At 41.4% G+C, this 21,791-nt stretch overlaps 2 non-coding genes across 2 annotated transcripts; both read right to left on the reverse strand.

Annotated features, from left to right (window-relative positions):
• Positions 1-753: 753 nt before the first annotated feature.
• LOC139036865 (U6atac minor spliceosomal RNA) lies at positions 754-877 on the reverse strand. Its single transcript, XR_011489727.1, has one exon. It is a non-coding gene; the product is annotated as a U6atac minor spliceosomal RNA (small nuclear RNA).
• A 17,234-nt stretch (positions 878-18,111) lies between these two features.
• On the reverse strand, positions 18,112-18,184 carry TRNAE-UUC (transfer RNA glutamic acid (anticodon UUC)). The gene has a single exon. It is a non-coding gene; the product is annotated as a tRNA-Glu (tRNA).
• Positions 18,185-21,791: the final 3,607 nt, after the last annotated feature.

A 21,791-nucleotide genomic window follows, 5' to 3' on the forward strand; every position in this document is an offset into this window, starting at 1 on the left:
CCTGGTTGGGGATCCCACTTGCTTTGTGGCCAAAAAACCAAAACCTAAACAGAAGCAATATTGTAACATATACAATAAAGACTTTAAAAGTGATCCACATTCAAAAAAATCTTTAAATAAATAAAAGAAAAGAAAGAAATGAAGATTATTCATATGCAATTGTCCTGTGTAGACTTTGAATGTCTTTAACTTAATGAGTAACATGTTTGGTCCTGGTAGGCAGGACTATTGAAAAATGTGTTTACATTTAGAAATATTGAAATTCAACAAATAAATCATTTTATTGAACTTTCAGCTAAGAGAGTTAAATGCTTCCAAAGTTAGTAAATTTATGAGGTTGAAAGTGACCTCAGACTTTGTACCTCTTCATTTGCAGATGAGGAGGTGGAAGCTTGCCTGCCCTTGTTCAGTCACACAGTTGTGACTGACTCTTTTTGACTCCATGGACCACAGCATGGCAGGCTTCCCTGTTCTTCACCATCTCCCAGTGGACCAAGTTGCTGAGATCAGACAGCTACTTAGTGAATGAGTCAGAACCAGAGCACAGTTCTCTGCCCACCAATGAGCCGTCTCTCCGCAACAGCTAAATAATTTACGCTTATGATCATTTTGGGCAGATTGATGGTTGCTGCTTTGTCTTCATATATTTTTTATTTACTTTTATTTGTCTTTTTATCAAAATTCTTAAAATTTCTTTTTACAATATTGTGCTGATTTCTGCCATACAACAATGCAAATCAGCCATAATTTTTAAAAAAACAGTGGTTAGATGCCACAAAGTAGGAGGCAATGCCTTAACATATGTGTATTGTCAGGCCCAAGAGCCTCTTCCATCCTTGTCAAAGGAGTGCTAACCTTCTCTCCTTTCATACAACACTCATATGGTTTTATTGTTGCAATTTTTAAACTCAAGAATATCTAAAATTGTTGGCCCATTACATTTTCCTTGCATGCATTTGTTCCTTGAAGGTAATGGGAGATTATCATGTCAGGTCCCCTGTGCAGCAGATGGTTTATGGTTTGGCAGGCAGGAGCCTGGAGAAGACACTGGTTATATGCCAACTTGCATTCAGGAAGTATCCTTTCCCCCAACACTATCCTGCAGAATCAGCACAGGAAACCTGGACACAAGGAAGGAGGAGGGGAGATGAGGAAGGCTTTGGGTGGGTGTCAGGATGCTGTCAATCAGACCACAGGCTGGTCAAATCTGATTGATCAGTGTGTGCTTTCATAGCCAAGCCCCAGAGATGAGATTCAAAGAAATTCAAGGAACAATTTTTGAGTCCTGTTCTCAAAAAGCTTGTGCTTTCTTGGGAAGGAACTACTCACTTATCACACCACATATTGTAAGAAGGAGAGAAAACTTGCAAGTCTGTCTCTTCCTGCCCCTGTCCCCTGTTGTTTTCCAACTGTGAGGGTCACTGATTAACTGGTCACATTTCCAGATCCTGGCTGGTTACTTCACGATTAGACAAGATCACCATGCTTAAAAGGACATAGACCCTTCTGCCACGTTCTCTTTGTTGGAGGTCACCAGGCTCGGCCCCTCTTTGCAAATCCAACTTGCTCTTGCTTCCTGAGGGTAGGCTTGGGTGTCTGTAAATGCTGCTTGTAGCTGTGGTCAGTCACTTCCTGATGGCAAAATTGGGATTTGGAGGAAAAAGAGAGGACCTGTCTGTGTCAGCAGAAAGGACACGTTTTGGGGTGTGGGTTTCAAGGCCAGATGGTAAGAAAGGAGCCCTCCAGTCTCTAGATTCTATGTGAGAGCCTTTCTTAGGGGATTTGATCATGAAAGGGGTGATGGGAAGGGCAGAATCCCAGTATTTCTCACTCAACTCTTTTTAGTATCCCTGTTCACCATCACCCCTTGTGCCAGGATCAGTAACTAAGGGGTGTTAGTGTTGAAACAATCAAAGACAGCTAGTTTGAGATTCATCACCAGTATCAGATGTAATTCTGAATAAAACATCTTCTGCATTAGCCTTTATAGATAGGTGGTGATGACGTTGACTTTCCAGGTGACTCAGTGGTAAAGAATCTCCCTGCCTTTTTAAGGCAGGAGGTTTTTAAGGACAGGAACCAACAAAGGTTCCTTGAATTTCTTCGAATCTCATCTCTGGGGTCATGCAGGAGATGCAGGTTTGATCCCTGAGTCAGGAAGATCCCCCTGGAGAAGGAAATGGCAACCCACTCTAGTATTCTTCCCTGGAAAAATTTCAGGGCCAGAGGAGCCTGGTGGGTTACAGTCCATAGGATCGTAAAGAGTCCGACATGACTGAGCAACTGAACATGCACACATTAGTTAAAAACAAGGTATACACAAGCAAAGGCAGGATAAAAGAACACCAAAAAGTTTCTGGGCTAAAAATTTCCCTTCATCAAGGAGGGACCATGTGCCCTCCTAGCGAGATCTATGAACACATGAATAATGGGTATCTGCTGGTGAGTTGATGTGATTGGTTTGCGGGCAGAAATGCTGTGAGACCTGGTGTGCCACAGCTGCCCAGGTCTTGGGAAGTGGTCCTGGTAACAGGCAGCAACGGGATTTAGGACCAATCTGCTTAAAGAGCATTCTCTCTGGGCGAGCAGGATGCAGGATTACAATGATAAGGAAAGAACAACATTTTTGAGAGTTGAGGAATTTGTATGTCCTGTTGGTATCCCAAACCCCCTGACCAGCCTCAAGGCTTTCTCTCAATCAGGTCCTTGGACTGGAAGCCACAGGAAGTTTGAAGGTGACATCTACACGCTTCAGTGTCAGGTCTGTTTGGGGGGTGTGGGAAGTCGGTATGGACTGTTCAAGAAAGGTCCCTAAAAGAAGCACGGAGTTCATAGAAGATCTGGCAGCAAGTGAAGGTGTTTTTCTCCATGGTGAACTTGGAAGAACTCGAGCTGACATCACTGTGTGAGATTCAGGGTAACAATCCCACTGCCTAATGAGGTGTGGAAAGTCCCATGGACCAGATTGCTGCTCTTTTAACTCTGTGTCCATGCCGGACATGTGACAGGATGTGTACAGACAGCTTCCTTGAATATTTTTCTGTCTTTCCTTTTTATAACATTTTTGCAGTTGACTCAGTTATTTGCTGGGTGAGGTGGGGGATAGGAGAATAGGAAAGAGGGAGAAGGCAGGGAGAGGAAGAGCAGTGGGTAAAGGGGAAAAAAGCGCTACTCTCCCGATTCCTCGCTAAGAATTGATGATTGATGGTGATTGATCTAATTCAATGAATGATGATGACTGATCTAATTTGATGAAAGATGGTAATTGATCTAATTTGACCTTCAAGGTGAATGCGATAACATGGTCAAGATAAACTTGTATACTATTTCCGGTTGGAATTATCTTGAATACTTGGATCATATATTTTACAAAAAGTCATATCTATTCTTTAATAGTGACTTAAATCTTACCTCTTCAACAAAACCTTTTCTCAACACCCCAGCCAGAAAATTTTTAGTTCTCTCCACTTTCTGACCATATTATTCTCTTGAAACTAATCAAGTGGAACTCTGCTTCACTTACTTATTTCCATGAGTATGTGTGTCTCACATTTCCCAGTAAACATTTTTCGGAGGGAGAGAGAAACCATCTTCGAGCATTTTCCTCATGGAATTCCTACACTGTGCTCTGTGTAAAGGATGTTTAATGAGTATTTGCCAGATAACTAATATTTATTGGAAAGTTTGGCTCATTTTCAAGTCTATGAATTTTCAAGGTACTGACAGAAAAACCCAATTTTAGATTCCGGTTAGAATTTTCATTGTCCTTCCTTTATTTTAATGGGAAATTGACATATTGTTCAAAATACTATTTTCTAATTTCTAACATGGATGGTAATAAACTAACTCATGCAAATGTTTTGAAAAATAAGGAATGAATAAATTTCAACATCCAAAAATGAAGTCCAAACATGTATCTCTAAATTCAGGACCTACAAGACGTTAAAAAAAGTACCGGTTAGTATTGGTGTGAAAACATTGAGTTAAAAGTTATACTTTTAAGTTCACTATGGGTAGAAATATTTGTGCAAACCAAATTTCTAGTAACTAGACAGAAAATGACTCGTACAAAATAGATGGGATTTTGTGAATAATTCTGAAGTATAGGAGAAATTTCTAAAATTCTGAGGACTTATGATAGAAATCACTAAGACTATAATCCTCTATTCTTTTGCACTGTTTAAATAGTGCAGTTATTACTATTTCAAAATTTAAACAACCTTTAATTAGATAATACAAGTGCATGGTAAAAAATTCAATGAAACAAAGTTTTTCTTCTGTCTCCAAAGCCATACCCTCCTTCAGGGGATCTTCTTGTCCCAGGGATCTAACCTGTGTCTCCTGCATTGCAGGGCAGATTCTCTATTGCTGTGCCACTGGGAAGCCCTTAAGATGAATAATTGGTCTTGATGGAGAGACTGATTTGTGGGAGGGAGATGTTTGACCTAGGGAGAGGTCTTAAGCAGGGCAGTTGTGCAGGAAAGTCACAGGGCCTTTCAGGAGAGACAGAATCACATGTGAGGATTCCCACCTTCTGGCTGGAGTAATTAGAGGATGAAGCCACCTTAGACAGGCACTTGGAATTCAAAGAAAGAACAGTGTAAGGGCCATGTGATGAAAACAGTTTTAGACAGGGCTCAAAACAAACAAGAAAACAAGTGTGTGTGTTACCAGACAGAGGACAGTGAGAGATTGGAGACAAAGAGGCAGGTGTAATTAGGATAACTGGGTCCTTTTGAGGACCAACATAGTCAACCTACATATCAGACAAGACTGTCCCCGTCCTCTTAGGTCTTCTAACTCATCTGATTTTCTATCTCAACTGGTGTTAAACACAAAGGATTCAGAGATCAGGGTTTGAAAAAAATTCTTGAGCCTCAGTTTTCAAACCTAAAAATAAGCATTCAAATTTCAAAAAATAAGCATTTGAATTTTTCATTAAGATAACTGTAGTAAGAAGTGCCTCACACACAACATTATAAAGCAATCATACTCCTATAAAGAAGAGAAATCAAAGAATAATTCTTTAAAAAGAAAAAAAATGTGGCTGCAATAGTTCCTTGGCCCTGCCTGGGAACCCATCCACAGTGGCACACTCCATCTCTCCAGTGGGTGCAGACAACCCCCTACCCCCGGTAAATAGTAATATCTGATAACTCAACTGGATTCTACAGTTCTTTGTTTCTAGTGGAGCTCTGGCAAGCCTAGAGGACTCTGAGCTCTTATTCCTGCTGGAGTGACAGCAGCTCCCTACTGGCTAGAACAGAATCAGGGGCAGAGAATGTGTTCAGGGCTGGTCAGTTTCCAGGGGAGCGTGACCTGGCCAGCTTGAATATTCCACATATGTCAAATGAGGGGGCGGAGCAGACTGATTCCTGAGGTCACTTCTGTGATCTGATAGCTCAGTGCCCAGAAGGATCTTTTGTTTGCTTTCAGAGTGTCAGCTACATGATGGGTATTATTTGAGAAGGCAGGTGTGCCCATGTAACCTGAAATACTTTTAATAAAAAGAAAAAAAATTATGTATTCATAATGCTTTTCATAGACACACTAGGCAGCAGACATTCAATAATGACAGAACTAATGCAGAATCTGAATTGGCCAGTTTGACCTTTTTAAGTCATAGCAGTGGGCTCTGTTCATGGAACTCCTAAAGTGTATGCTGATTAGCTCTTTGTTTCTTTTAAGGTTTTTTTTTTTTTGATGTGGCCCATATTTCAAAGTCTTTATTGAATTTGTTACAATATTGCTTCTGTTGTTTTATGTTTTGGTTTTTGGCTGAGAGGCATACAGGTTCTTAGCTCTCCAGCCTGGGATCGAACCTGCACTGCCTGTGTTGGAAGGTGAAATCTTACCCATTGAACTATCAGGAAAGTTCCCTGATGAGCTCTTTTGAAAGTCAAATATTCAGAACCTTTGATGTCACCATTGACCAGATTGCCCCCCTTGATCTCCTAGTGAATGACAGGGGTAGAACAATCATGGGGACATCAACGAGGCACTGAAGACAGGACCAGAGAGGCCCCTGCAGCTTGCAATGTCTCTGTCCCACACAGAATCTGGACTCTTTTATCTTAAAGCCCAGGAATCCAAATTATGATTGGGGGCGTGGTGAGAAAAAAGTACATTTTGATGAAAATCCAATTAAAAGCACGATTAATTGGGCACTTACTACTCACAAAGCACTTTGCTTGATGACTTTAAGGAGATGAGGATGAATCAAATAGACTGTGTGCCCTGAAGAAATTTATAACATAAGGGAGTGGGGGTGGATAGGTAGGTGCAAAATAAACAACAAAGGGATGAGTCCAGGTTTCTTAGAGAAGATTAGATTGAGATCAAGGCGAACAACCTGGTAAGAATATTGGAGGTACAGGCTCCAATATTGACTGGCTTGGACCAAGGAAATCTGAGATGAGGCAGACCATAAGAGGTATTCTGGGTGACACCTCCACCCCACCCCATCCTCCAATACACTTTGTTGCCCAAAAAGAAATTGAAAAACTTTGGTAAGGGGTGACTTTCCTCCATAAATCATATTTAAATGAGACAGCTGTATTTTTCTGCTTCATGCTTAGCCAAATCCTATTTAATTAACCTACTTAGACTTGTTGATTGAGGTTAATTAGACCCTAGGATTGATGTTAATTGCCATTGTAAACTGCCAATGCTATAAGCAGTACATTTTGGATTTGGTTAAGAAAATTGAGGTAGAGGTCTATTTTTCATAGCTTGCTTACTTTTTGTCTCTCTCCCTCCTCTATGATAAAAAAGCATCCCCCCTTCTCTAATTGTGTTGTCCTTTGTTTTTGCCATGGGTGATGGGTGGATGGGTAGTTGAAAGGACAGATTCCTTCTAGTCAATAGTTCTTTGTATATGGAGGCAGTTCTTTCTCTTGACCCCCTCTTCTCTCTCCTTTCTGATTATGCCCTATACAACATGTGCACACATAGACATACATAAGCACACATATACATATGTCTACAAGCATACACACAAATGTACACACACAACACGGTATACTTCTACTTTTCTATAAACTTGGGTGGATTTTTCTCAGGCAGCTGCACACTGTTGATCCCAGGGGAGGCTGAAAGAAGGCCTCTGGCAATTTAATGGGCCCTTCAATGAACTAAGAAAGATAATGTATGTGTATGTGGCCCACTTGCCAACCCAGGTAGACACAGGAGATGCAGGTTCTATCCCTGAGTCAGGAAGATTCTCTGGAAGAGGAGCGTGGTGACTCACCCCAGTATTCTTGCCTGGAGAACACCATGGACAGAGGGGCCTGGCGGGCTACAGTCCATGGGGTGGCGCAGAGTTGGACACGATTGAAGCAACTGAGCATGCACGCAAGTGTATGTGGTGGTGTCTGGGAGGCCAAAAGGAAGGCAAGCAGGCATAGCAAGAGAGAAAAGAGGAAAAGCAGCATTTTCAGAGTCAGAATGTGTGACAGGCTGGGCACTTGCTCTGTTTTAGCTCAGGGATAAGAATTCAAATTCTGGAGGACAAATTCCTCTGCCAATAAGTCAGGATTTAGGCCTTCTTTCCCATAAACCCAGTTCAGCTAAATCTGGTTACATCCAGGTTTCTCTCTCCTCACACATGGACTAGATGCATAAGAAAGTCAGTGTAATGGCAGAGTAATATTCCATTGTGTATATGTACCACAGCTTCCTCATCCATTCGTCTGCTGATGGGAATCTAGGTTGCTTCCATGTCCTGGCTATTATAAACAGTGCTGCGATGAACATTGGGGTGCACGTGTCTCTTTCAGATCTGGTTTCCTCGGTGTGTATGCCCAGAAGTGGGATTGCTGGGTCATATGGCAGTTCTATTTCCAGTTTTTTAAGGAATCTCCACGCTGTTCTCCATAGTGGCTGTACTAGTTTGCATTCCCACCAACAGTGTAAGAGGGTTCCCTTTTCTCCACACCCTCTCCAGCATTTATTACTTGTAGACTTTTGGATAGCAGCCATCCTGACTGGCGTATAATGGTACCTCATTGTGGTTTTGATTTGCATTTCTCTGATAATGAGTGATGTTGAGCATCTTTTCATGTGTTTGTTAGCCATCTGTATGTCTTCCTTGGAGAAATGTCTGTTTAGTTCTTTGGCCCATTTTTTGATTGGGTCATTTATTTTTCTGGAGTTGAGCTGGAGGAGTTGCTTGTATATTTTTGAGATTAATCCTTTGTCTGTTGCTTTGTTTGCTATTATTTTCTCCCAATCTGAGGGCTGTCTTTTCACCTTGCTTATAGTTTCCTTTGTTGTGCAAAAGCTTTTAAGTTTCATTAGGTCCCATTTGTTTATTTTTGCTTTTATTTCTAAAATTCTGGGATGTGGGTCATAGAGGATCCTGCTGTGATTTATGTCGGAGAGTGTTTTGCCTATGTTCTCCTCTAGGAGTTTTATAGTTTCTGGTCTTACATTTGAATCAGTTCTAATGAGATGGATGAAAATGGAGCCCATTATACAGAACGAAGTAAGCCAGAAAGATAAAGACCATTACAGTATACTAACACATATATATGGAATTTAGAAAGATGGTAATGATAACCCTATATGCAAAACAGAAAAAGAGACTCAGATGTATAGAACAGACTTGTGGACTCTGGGAGAAGGCGAGGGTGGGATGTTTCAAGAGAACAGCATCGAAACATGTATATTATCTAGGGTGAAACAGATCACCAGCCCAGGTTGGACGCATGAGACAAGTGCTCAGGCCTGGTGCACTGGGAAGACCCAGAGGGATCCGGTGGAGAGGGAGGTAGGAGGGGGGACCGGGATGGGGAATACATGTAAATCCATGGCTAATTCATTTCAATGTATGACAAAAACTACTGCAATGATGTAAAGTAATTAGCCTCCAACTAATAAAAATAAATGGAAAAAAAAAAAAGAAAGTCTGTGTATATTTTTGCAGGGTCTCTAAATAAGTAGGTACTAAGGACCTGAGTGCAGGTCCTGCTGTGAACTGCTCTTGGTCAGTGGTCCCCAATTTTTTGGCACCAGGGACCAGTTTCATGGAAGATAATTTTCTATGAATAGGGGTGGGGTGATGGTTTGGGGATGATTCAAATGGGTCACATTTATTGTGCACTTTATTTCTATTATTGTTACATCTCTAACAGTAGAAATGATCAGCTCTACCTCAGATCATCAGACATTAGATCCTGGAGGTTGGGAACCCCTGATCTAGGGGACATTTTGATGTGTAGCCCACAGGCTTCATTGCATCCAGCCCCTGCTACTGCCTCCCTTTCTTGGGGAAGTCATGGTCCCCTGCAGCCCCCTCCATGCCCCCAAGTTCTGACTCCATCCCTTAGATGGGTCAGATTCCACTCATCTCTAATCTCTCCATTGAGGTGGGGACATTTAGCAGATACATCAATAACAAAATAGCAGCCAAGACAGCAGACAAATTTCCATCTGTTCTCTTTCTCTTGTGATGTAGACTTTAACTTTAGGAATGCTGCAGTTGTGAGACTAGACACTAGATCTCAAAACTGGGTAACATGGACTCTCATAAACAGGGAGGGAAAAGGCATGCTCTTGTTTATGTGTATTTATGTGTTTGTGTCTGTTGAAGTATCTTTTCTTAAAAAAAAATAACTTGAGTTTGGAGAGGTACATTCATGAACCATCATGCAACTATGCCATAAACATATGCATCACCTCTAAAAATTTCCTCCCACCCCATTCTCATTATGTACTATTATTGTGTGACAAGAAGACAACATAAGATCTACACTCTTAGCAAATATTTAACTATACAACATGATGCTGTTAATGATGGGCTCTATGCTACTGTACCCAGTAGAGTTTATTTATCTCGTGTAACTGGAACTCTGTACCCTTTGACTAATACCTTCGTTGTTCTGATCCTTTTGTCCCCTGATAACCACTGTTCTATGAATTTGACTATTGCAAATTTCACAAAAGGTGGTGCCAAGTTGCATTTGTCTTTCTGTGACTGGCTTATTTCATCTAACATAACATCCTCTAGGTTCTTCTGTGTTGTTGCAAATGGCAGGCTTTCCTTATGTTTTAAGGCTGAATAATAATTCACTGTGTGTAGAGACCACATTTTTTTTATCCATTCACACTTCGGTGGACACTGAGGTGATGCCCTTGTCTTGGCTACTGTGAATAGCTAATCTCAAAAGCTTGGAAAATGAATAGAATTCTAGCATCTCATCCTATTCTGTTAACCATCTCGCCCTTCTTCCATAGCCCATAGGCTCTTATTCTTGTGTGCTTTTCATTAATGATCAAAAATTCTTCTGATTTCTGGTTAATATTAAGATCACTTTGGAAGAGATTTCCCTGGTGGTCCAGTGATTGGGACTTTGCCTTCCAATGCAGAGGATGTGGGTTCGATCCCTGGTTGGGGAGCTAAAATCCCACATACCTCAGGGCCTAAAAAAAAAAAAAACATGAAACAGAAACAATATTGTAACAAATTCAATAAAAGCTTAGAAAAAAATGATCCATGTCAAAAAAAAAAATCATTTGGGTAATTCGACATTGGAGTTCAGACTACATACTACATTTGGCCAAGATTGTACATCTTAAAACTCTCAATGAGGTAAGATTTAATCTAGGTCAAAGAATCCAGAGTGAAACAGTTTCAGCTGGTTTCTGCAGAAGGCTTAATTTTTCTAATATTTTCTAAATTAAAAGGATAATAATGTTTAAAAGTGCATTTTTTTCACTTATGGAGCTCTTCCCTTACATCTTTTACTAATGCAGATGTATATGGTGACAGTATCAGTTTAAAAATACTTTAAGAGTATACTGCTTAATAATCATGCCAATTCTCCTTTTTCAAATGAACAAGACTGAGGTTGATATTTGAACAGCGTACAAAAGAGATCATTCCTTTCAGTGTATGTATGATTTCATAGTTCAAGTTCTACAACTAGATTTTTGGTTTCAATCATCTTTGCAAAGTTGCTTCCTACTGTTAAGACAGGTGGTGTATTTTCGTATTTATTCTATAATCATTTTTAGTGGTATTATTATATATCAGGAGCTATGGTAGGTGCTGGAGCTTCAGAGATAAGATAGTATCTAGTCTCAGGAAGCTCACAGGTTACAGCAGGGAATAGTCAGGGTCATGACCAACTCCACTGGCTACAGGGCAGGGACTGTAACTACGGCTCGAGCTCTAGGTAGATGAAAAGCTTCCTGGAGGTGATAACTCCAGAGACGCTTCTTGAGTAATGAGTAGAAATTAGTCAAGTCAGGGTTCAGGGTTGGCTTCCAGGAGACAGTAGGAATATTTTTAACCCCAATAATGTACACATTTTTCTTAGGTTTTCACACCTTGCTATACTGAATATAGGAAAGTTTGGGAATTATAAGATCCATTTTATAGTTTTGTCTTTTTTTTTAACCTATTTTCCCCAACCACTTACATGGATGATGATAATGACATGTGGTGTATGTGTGTGTGTTTACATTTACACACACAAGGAATATTTGAGTGAAAACTACACACCACAAAGTGAGAAGGGGATATGAAATTAAAATTGTAGGCCGAGTTTTTATAATTCACTATGAAATACACCTCTGTGTTGTGCTTAGTCGCTCAGTCATGTCTGACTCTTTGCAACCTCGGGGATTGTAGCCTGCCAGGCTTCTCTGCCCATGGGGATTCTCCAGACAAGAAAACTAGAGTGGATTGTCATGCTCTCCTCCAGGGGACCTTCCCAACCCAGGGATTGAACCCAGGTCTCCCGCACTGCAGGGGGTTCTTTACCACTGAGCCACCTGGGAAGCTGCAATGGGTAGCCTATCTCTTCTCCAGGGGATCTTCCCGACCTAGGACTTGACTCAGGGTTTCCTGCAAAAATGCAGGTGGATTCTCTACCAGCTAAACTACCAGGGAAGCCCCAAATTTACCTCTAATTACAACTAAATGAAGATGTGTATGTGTTTTATACTTGTATTTGCCTGATGAAATAATCAGGTGGAATAGACTCCCTCTCGGTACTAAGTTTGAAAAGGAATGCATTTTATTGATCTCTATGTAAGAAACTTCAAGCTCGTCTTTTTAGAGATAACCTTTGTTTCCATGGGCTTTTAGCAATACTGAGATTTCAAGACTGTATTCTTTGGCAAGTGTCTGGAAGGCATAGCCTCTACTGCTGATTGAAGGGACGTTCTAATTTATTAGACACCAGACATAGAGGTGGCAAAGCTGATATTTCTTCTTTTTTTTTTCTTTTTAAAAATGGGAATATAATTGCTTTACAATGTTGTGTTAGTGTCTGCTGTATGCCAAAGTGAATCAGCTAAATGTATACATATATACCCCTCCTTCTCGAACATCCCTACCACACCCCATCCTACTCCTCTAGGTCATCACAGAGCACTGACCTGGGCTCCCTGTGCTATAGAGCAGCTTCCCACTAGCTATCTGTTTTAAATACAATGGAATATTACTCACCCATAAAGGGGACCAAATTGGGTCATTTGTAGTGATGTGGATGGGCCTAGAGTCTACTATAGAGAATGAAGTAAGTCAGAAAGAGAAACACAAATATGCATTAACACATATGTATGCTCAGGCAGTAAAGAATCTGTCTGCAACATGGGAGACCTGGGTTTGATCCCTGGGTTGGGAAGATGCCCTGGAGGAGGGCATGGCAACCCACTCCAGTATTCTTGCCTGGAGAATCCATGGACAGAGGAGCCTGGTGGGCTACAGTCCACGGGGCTGCAAAGAGTCGGACACGAGTGAGCCAACTAAGCAGAGCACATGGAATCTAGAAAGACAGTACAGATAAGCCTGTTTGCAGGGCAGGAACAGAGATTCAGACACAGAGCTGACATTTCTTTGCAATGGCTAAGGAACCCTAGCTGTATGTTTCTCATCAGGAACGCCTTTCTCATCACAGAGTCAAACTGGCTGGGACCACATTTTCCTGATGTACAGCTCTGGGTCTCCCTCCTTAGCTAAAAACCCATTGTTCCATGCCATAGATCATGGACGAGATGACTGGGGCCTGGGCAGCACATGTCAAGGGGGCTGGTATTGCCAACTGGCTAGCCTGACCATGGAAAAACTTTGCCATAATTTCTGAGGAGCAACTGACCTTGAGTATCTACCCCTGCCTCAAGACACTGGGAATTAGCTACACAATCCAGCGTAAAGGAATCAAACTAGCATCTATGGTGGAGTTACTTAACATCTTTAATTTGAACAATGAAGATGGCTTGTCCCAAATCTTGATCTTTGATTTCAGCATTATTTTTGAGTTATTCTCTTTGATAATCCATTTTCTTGGAGGAAAAAAAATGTTCACAGTAAGCCATGTCTCTAATCCATCTAAAAGCTGCATCAAATTATTCAGACACAGAGAAAGAAGGGAGCTGGAGAACAGTCTTATTTCACTCCATTTGGAATTAAGATTGGATCTTTGAGAAAGTGATTTCTGTCCGAAAATGATTTCTGTCCTCTCAAATCATTAGACTATTATCTTGTTATTGTTAGAATATATTATGATGAAGGCTTTGAAGGAGTAACAATAGCTGACAACCTCTACCAGAATCAGACACTCTGACTCATGCACAATTTCCATGGATGGAATCGGAAGCTTATAATAGATGAGCTAATATGATGACTTAGCTTTTTGAGGCCAGGTGGTGCTAAGAGGTGGAACAGAGGACATGCCACACATTTCAAAGTATTGCCTTTGTATCTTATGAGTAAGATAAAAATATTAACATATCTCAAATCTTGTAAAACACATGTTACTGGGGGCTTTCATATACATTGATGCTTTTCATTTTCACAGCAATCTTATGGAACACAGAAGGTGATAGGATTATCCTTGCTTTACCTATGATGGACTTGAGATGAAACTCTGAGAAATTAAGCATTATGTTCATGATCACAGGGGAAACTGGACTTGGGCTTTCTGACTCCAAATCTAACGTGCTTTCTACTATATTTAAATAGTAAAATATTTAAATCTTATATTAAGTTTATTTAATTTATATTATATTAAATCTATATTTAAATTTCAATTCATTTCAAAGAAAGTTAGTATAAGGTTAGTAGTATAAAGATTGGATGAATGTAGAAGTAAGTTAATAGAAATTATGTGCTAAATGTAAAATTATAAATCATTGTGCAATATATATCAGTTCTAATATTACCACAAGTTCAGATTAAACAAAATGAAGAATGTAGTACTTTAAGTGTCTTACCGAGTAAAATAAGTGCCATTAGATAGTGATCTATTTTGCGATGGGAGAAAGTATTTGTTAAGATGCTTTTGTGTTCTCGGAAACAATGAAAAGCTTTAGAGAACAGTCCCAGACTTCTGCTCAATTACAACAGCTGTCCAGTTCTTTCTGCTCCAGGGAACATGGTACCCAGTGATGCAATCTCCAGCAGTGTGTGCATAGAGATGCGGTAGCCATAAAAGACATGGAAATGAGTCTCTGGTGGCCTTCTAGTTTCGCTTCTGTGTCTTCCATTCCAACAACTCTGGGAATGTTTAATGACACCATTGAACTTCAACCGCCACCGAAGCTGTGCCCCAGAGGGACAAAGTATGCGCTGTTCCTGCAGCCACGTGGGGACTTCCCTGAGCAAGCAAGTGATGAGCTGACAGAAGAAAACCTCTGCCCTCTTACCAGAGACTCCCCCTCCTTTTTGCAGACTTCACTTGGATATCATGTGTTCTCAACTGGTGTCAAAACCCACAAGCCTTTTATTTGTCTGTCTGGATTGTTGATTCATGCTCAGCATCACAGAAGGAACTTTCTCCCTTGCGCTTCCCCACTTGCCCTCCCTTTCCCTGTTAAAAAGAGCTGTCACTACTTCAGTAACTACAAGCAACAGATCATTTCATGCTTTAATCCATAAATAAACATTTCTTCCTTTGAACTTCATTAAATTTGGATGTGTTTTCATTTTGAAACAATCTGGCATCCCTATCATTTAGACATATAAAACTATAAAACTAGCAATTAATTTTGGTCTTTAGGAGTACTGGTGGTCTAGAAACAGTGAGTTTATGCCAACAAAAGCAAATGAAAACCTCAAACACGAAGACATAACACTTAAAGAAGAAAATCACAAAGTGTCATGCTCAGTAGCCAAAGGAGATTATATGCAACTTGTTCCTGATGGTGTCCATCAAAATTCCCAGCTTGCTTAAAGAACATAGAAGACAGAAATTCCATTCCCTCAAACCTTATTCATCTGAATAAAATAACTATCCAATGAAAACCTAAAAATTAAGTTATGATTTGATTATGAAAATATTGATAATATTTACTGGCAATTATCTTTCTATTAATTGTGACTACATTAAAGACTTGAGTGATAATACTTCCCTAGCAGTCCAGTGGTTGAGACTTTGCCTTCTGATGAAAGGGGTGCATGTTTCCATCCCTGGTTGGAGAGTTAAGATCCCACATGCCTCGTGGCCAAAAAAACAAATCCTAAAACAGGAGCAATAATGTCACAAATTCAAGAAAGACTGAAGAAATGGTCCCTGTCAAAAATTTTAAAAATAAAGACCCGAGTGCTTGCTAGATACAAAGCACTGTACCAGATACTACAAGGAAGTTTGAAAGTTTTTTCTTTCAAAGAACATCTAAGCTAGTGAAGGAGAAGACAGCCAGCCAGAACAATTATCTATTGACAGCAAGGCTAGCTTGCTAGACTCAGCTCGACTTCCAAAGCTGGATCTTTGCGGCTTCTGTCGTGTCTTGGATTGCTCACTCAGGGAGCCAGCCTTCTGCTGGGAGAACATTGTCAGTCCTCTGGGGAGGACCGTGTGGGAAAGAGGAATCAGCAAGAACCCTTGGCACAGTCAGAACTGTGAGTGGGCCATGTCAAAAGTCACTCTGCCCTAGAAGAGTCTTGAGATCCCTGAGGCCCTGGTCGATATCTGCTGCAACCTCAGGGTTGAGGTTGAACCAGAACCTGAGCCAGAAGCATCAGATGACCTACTCTGGAATTCCTGACCCACAGAAACCGTGAAGATAATTGTAAGTACTGTGGCTTTGAGCAAGCAAGCTTTGGGTGTAGTTTTTCATCCAACAGATAACTAGCACACTGAGTATCTAGTATGTAATAGGTTCAAATCTGAAGGTCCAAATGGTGATCAAAGTGGACAATATCTGGGATCCCCCCTCAACTGGATTTATAATTTAACAAGGAGGTAATCAATCAGTGAGTAAACATGGGAGAGAATTCTGTAAGAGTGGCAGAGCAGGAAGCACCAGGAACCTGCCTCCCCATCTCACCAATAATTACACTGGCAGAATGTAACTGTTGTAATCATTTTGGAACTCAGGAGTGTGTTGAAGAATTTCCATTTCCAGGATGGAGACTTGGTTGGTTGCTGTTGTTGTTCAGTCACCAAGTCCTGTCTGACTCCACGTGATCCCATGGACTGCAGCACTCCAGGCTTCCCTCTCCCTCACTATCTCCTGGAGTTTGCCCAAGTTCATGTCCATTGACTTGGTTGGTACATAGAGCTTCATTTGATCAGTTTCAGCTCTTAATGCAATAGTAGCTACTCATCCTTCACTGCTCCTGACACATCTTGAACATAGCTTGTGGGATCCAGGGTGGGGAAAAAGGACCCTGCCTTCCAAATATCAAGGATCTGTGTTTTCATGGCTGATTGATTTTTTTCCTTTTTAAATTGGAATATAATTGCTTTACAATGTTCTGTTAGTTTCTGCTGTATAATGAAGTGAATCAGCTATATGTATACATATATCCCTTCCCTTTTGCCCCTCCCTCCCTCCCACCCCATCCCCCATCCCCCATCCCACCCCTCTGGATCATCCCAGAGTATGGAACTTACCTCCCTGTGTTATACAACAGCTTCCCACTAGCTAGCTATTGTACTCATGGTAGTGTATATATGTTATATATGTCAATCCTATCCTCCCAATCTGTCTCACACTCCTCTTCCCCCTCTGTCCACATATTCAGTTTCTATGTCTGCATCTTGATTTCTGCCCTGCAAACAGGCTCATCTGTACCATCTTCCTAGATTCCATAGTGTTAGTCATTCAGTCATGTCCAACTCTTTGTGACCCCATGGACTGTAGCCCAGCAGGCTCCTCTGTCCATGGAATTCTCCAGGCAAAAATATTGGAGTGGGTTGCCATTTCCTTCTCCACCTAGATTTCATACGTATGCCTTAATATATATTTGTTTTTCCCTTTCTGACTTACTTTACTCTGTATAACAGATTCTAGGTCCATCACTACACATGACTCAGTTTTGTTCCTTTTTATGGCTGAGTAGTAGTCCATATGTACCACTACTGCTTTATCCACTCATCTGTCAATGGACCTGGCTGCTTCCAGGTCCTGGCTATTGTGAATGGTGCTACAATGAACCTTTGCATGGAAACACCGAGGACCCTGATTGCTGCTTCCGCTCTGGAGTGCAGACAAAGAGCCTCAGATGTCCCATCTCTCCCCATTGTTGCAAGCCCCTCCCTCTCTGGCTGAAGTGAGCTCCAGAGAGATTCAAAGCTCTAGTACCCTTCTCCTTCTCCCTGGTTTCATTTTTTCCTTTTTCCCCTTTGGAAACCAGACATGATATTTTGTCCAAAACTTAAGACTGAATGTGAGACATTCCAAATGATTAGTAGTTATAAAGCTATAGGGGTCAAGAGAAGATGAAGATAGCTGCTTGACTTTGGGGGCTAGAGAGCAGCTCCCAAGAGAAGGTGGGCTTGAAAGGGCTTGGAGGGAAGGGTGTGTGTGATTTGGATAGGTTGAACACAGGAAGAACGGCACTCTAGATGGGAGGAGAAAAATAAGCAAAGGCAACAAGGGGGTTACTGCCACCCATGCTTGGGATGTGGCTAGTGAATCAGCTGGGCCGGAATCAGGGAAAGAATCCTCAGGACTTGTAAGAGAGACTTGGCTGCCTACCTGAGAAAGTCAGAGTTGCACCCCAGGCAACAGAATTCATTGGAGAAATTTGAATAGGTACATGGCAGTATAAGATTTTAAAATTGGCTTACCACAATCAAGAGTATCTATTTTATTATATTTTTAAAATAATTTATTTATTTTTTGACTATGCCAAGCAGCATGTGGGAATCTTAGTTCCCTGACCAGGGATCAAACCTGGGCCCCCTGCATTGAAAGTGCAGAGTCTTAACCACTGGACCACCAGGCAAGTCCTCCAGGAGTATTTATTAATCACCTTCTCTGTGTCTGCCACTCTTGCTAGGCATTTTGGGAGACCAAATAAATGGTGAACGACTTTTGCCCTCAGGGAACGTATTCCCACCAGAGACACAAAATGTCTACACATGAACTATAGAAATCAACACGTATCTGCTTAAAACGAGAAGGCAACACCTAACAGAGGGTCAGTGCAGTCCACCACAATAGCAAACGCTCATACTGCGCCTTCTGTCTGCTAAAGACTATTCCAGGACTTTGCATACATTAATTCAATTAATATAACATGTTCATGAGGTAGGTAACATTACAGAGGAGAAAACAGCCATGCAGAGTTAAGCAACCCACCTAACATGGGAACCAGTGAGCAGATGAAAGGATCAAATCCAGACAGTTTGGATCAGAGACTGTGACTAACTTTACCTTATCCTTCCCCACAGATAGTAGGTTAGACCTATTGATGTCTGGGATATACCAACCCTTTCCATCCTCGTTAACTTGTTTAATTTGTACTCATCATAAACTGTCATCCATGATCCAGTTTGAGGGTGCAGACTTAGTGTCAACTTTGCCAAACTCTTGTTTCCCTGGATGAAATGCTACTGCAATCGCTTTGGAACACACTAGATATTAATTTCTTTTAGTGATACATGGCACACCTATACTTCTATAACTGTGGTTTAAAAGCAGCAAGCATTCAAAATATTTTTAAAAACACTAAATGTTAAGCTGCTTTTGCAGTTGAGCAGCGTTGATAGCATATATGAAATACACACAGTACATGGACAAAGCACAGACTCTAGTTTCTGTCTCTTGTTGGTGGTATGACCCTGAGAAAGTCACCTTCCTGACCCTGGTTCTGCAGGGAGGGCCTCCCAGGCCCTGCTGATCCCAGTTCCCAGATGATCGAAGAAGATAACGATGGGAACTCTCCAAGAAAATCATGAACCTGGGCTGGGCACTTCATACCCTGTAAAAAAGACCCTCTGTGAAAAGGAGAAAATTCTCTTTTTCACAGGCTTATTTGGAAGATTCAATGGATATTATGTGTGAAACTCAATTGCTGAATAAACATTAGCTACACACAGATGATCAAATGTTAGGCAAATGTAAAGTGGTATTATTTTTATTTTTCTTGGTTGTATCTCACAATTTTCTGAAGTTTCCAGGCTGAACTGGGAAAGTTCTGGAATACCACAGTAGGGCTTGTCTAGCGTTTTCTTTCCACCAGCTTGTTTTGAAAGCAGGAGTACTGGAAATATTGCATAAAAAACCAGGCTGGCTAGATTTCAAGCCCTATTTCTAGACCAGAGTGGTTTGGATCTGCTTGAATAAGATTCTGAGCAGTTGGATGTGGAGACAAAAACCAAACCTCAGCAAACTGAGAAATGACAAACAAACTGAACATTTTCAAATTATGGGATGGTTTGGGGGCCATGGGCAAACGTCCATTAGCGACTAGGATGCAATTATCAAGCATGTTTTTAGACTATATCCAAAGGGCCAATTTTTGTTTTCAGTTGTTCTCTTTTGAAGCAAAATTCCTGTTTACCTAGGACTTGGAAGCTATGGTCATTAGAAGAACAACTATTTTGGTCAGTTTCCTGTTAAATTTTTGCTTGAAAATCATTACATTGGCAATCACTATTTTGTGCTTACTTTATAATAATTCTTTTTTCAAAAGTTATCATAATTAATGGACTAATGATAATCTTGTTTCCTTCAAATAGTTATATGGATGTGAGAGTTGAACCATAAAGAAGGCTGAACACCAAAGAACTGACGCTTTCAAACTGTGGTGCTGGAGAAGACACTTGAGAGTCCCTTGGACAGCAAAAAGATTAAACCCGTCAATCTCTGAATATTCATTGTAAGGAATGATGCTGAAGCTCCAATGCTTTGGCTACTTGATGCAAAGAGCCAACTTATGGGAAAAGGCTGATGCTGGGAAAGATTGAGGGCTGGAGTAGAAAGGGGCAACAGAGGATGAGACGGTTGGATGGCATCACCAACTCAATGGACATAAGTTTGAGCAAACTCTGGGAGATAGTGAAGGGCAGGGAAGCCTGGTGTGATGCAGTCCATGGGGTCGCAAAGAGCTGGACATGACGGAGCGACTGAACAACAGTCATACGAATTAACAAATAAATATGAATATGTGTCATTACAATGATCTCATAAAAGTTTCATTGAGTCCCTTTTCTGTACCAGGTAATGTTGAGCACTGAGGGTGGAGGTGAACAGGACCTGGACCCTGGTGCTTTGTAGGGGATGCAGACATGGTGATATAGTAGAATGTGCACAGAGGTCCAGACCCCACGTCCCTGTGATGGAGGTGATGGAGACAGTTATTTTGCACCAGTGAACTGCCAAAAGATTCAATGCACCTTCTCTATGCTATTCCAATCCTCGCCCTGGAACTCTGTGTACTTTGCAGATGTAGAAAACAAACCTCAGAGAGGTAATTGTCAAAACTGCTCAAGAACCCGTGTGTGTCTGTCTCCAACTCTTCCCACTTGCCATGTTTCAGAGGTGCTCCTGGGTACTCCTGGCTGCCTCTTTCTGCGGAAGCCATGTAAAAGTTTCACTGCCCATTTGGAAGGCCCACCCAGGGCTTGGTAAGGGGTGCTGATGCTTCTTGTACAGAATGATGTCCCTGAGGTGGGGGGAGATGGGGAGAGCTTGTTGATCCCACCCAGGACAGCCCCAGCTCCATCTGCCGCTGCATGCACAGGAGGGACAGCTCTTCACGAGCAGCCACCTCTGTCCTGCTCAGTCCCCACCGGAGAATAACATGTTACATAGTGCCATGAATTTTTAATGACTCGGACTTGAAAAGTAGTTTCAGAAGGTGAGCAAAATGCTAAGTTAATTGAGCCCTGCCGCTCAGCCTTCCTCTCCCAAAGTAGTTTTCAAGGAAACATGGCTGAAATATCAGTTGTCAGACAATGAATATTTTAAAGCAAATTCTGTTATGCACCCAAGGTTCACTCGGCTCTCTAATGAGAGTGATGAGGACCGTTACCTTTAGGGAAAGGAAGTGAGTTCACTGTTGCCACTTACCGGGGGCTGCTTTGACAGGCATCTGTTCTGAGCACAGAGCTCTGTCTGGGGAAATCAGACCTGCTTGTTTTAATGTCACCCGGTAGGAAAAGACCCATCTTCCAATGGTTGGGAGCTCTGTCTGTGGCAGAGCGCTGGCTGCAAACTATTTTTATTCCCTTGGCTGATCGTTGAGGTGGAATCTATCACCTGATGAATATTCAATAGGTGAAGTTTAAAAAAAGAAAAAGGAACATCTCTGCTCTCCTGCAAAACCCTCTGTGGCCCAAACTGGAAGAAATCCCAAAGGTAGGAGAGGAAAAGTCAGGCACATCTCCTGTCTCTTCGACAAGAGTGCTTTCCACAGATGCTGGGAAAGTTCTGACCGAGGGAAGGCAAGGGAAACAGAGAGTGTTTTCAAATTATCTCAGAGAAATAGCCAGAGGGAAAAGACTCTCACCTTGAAATTAAGAGAATATGAAAAGTGAGCCAGGCATATCTTAATGATGATTGCTCCCTGTGATCCATCAGAACAGATGTCCTCAGCCTCCAGGATC

Source organism: Odocoileus virginianus, chromosome 9 (assembly GCF_023699985.2).
Source record: "Odocoileus virginianus isolate 20LAN1187 ecotype Illinois chromosome 9, Ovbor_1.2, whole genome shotgun sequence".
In the NCBI taxonomy this organism is placed as follows: domain Eukaryota; kingdom Metazoa; phylum Chordata; class Mammalia; order Artiodactyla; family Cervidae; genus Odocoileus; species Odocoileus virginianus.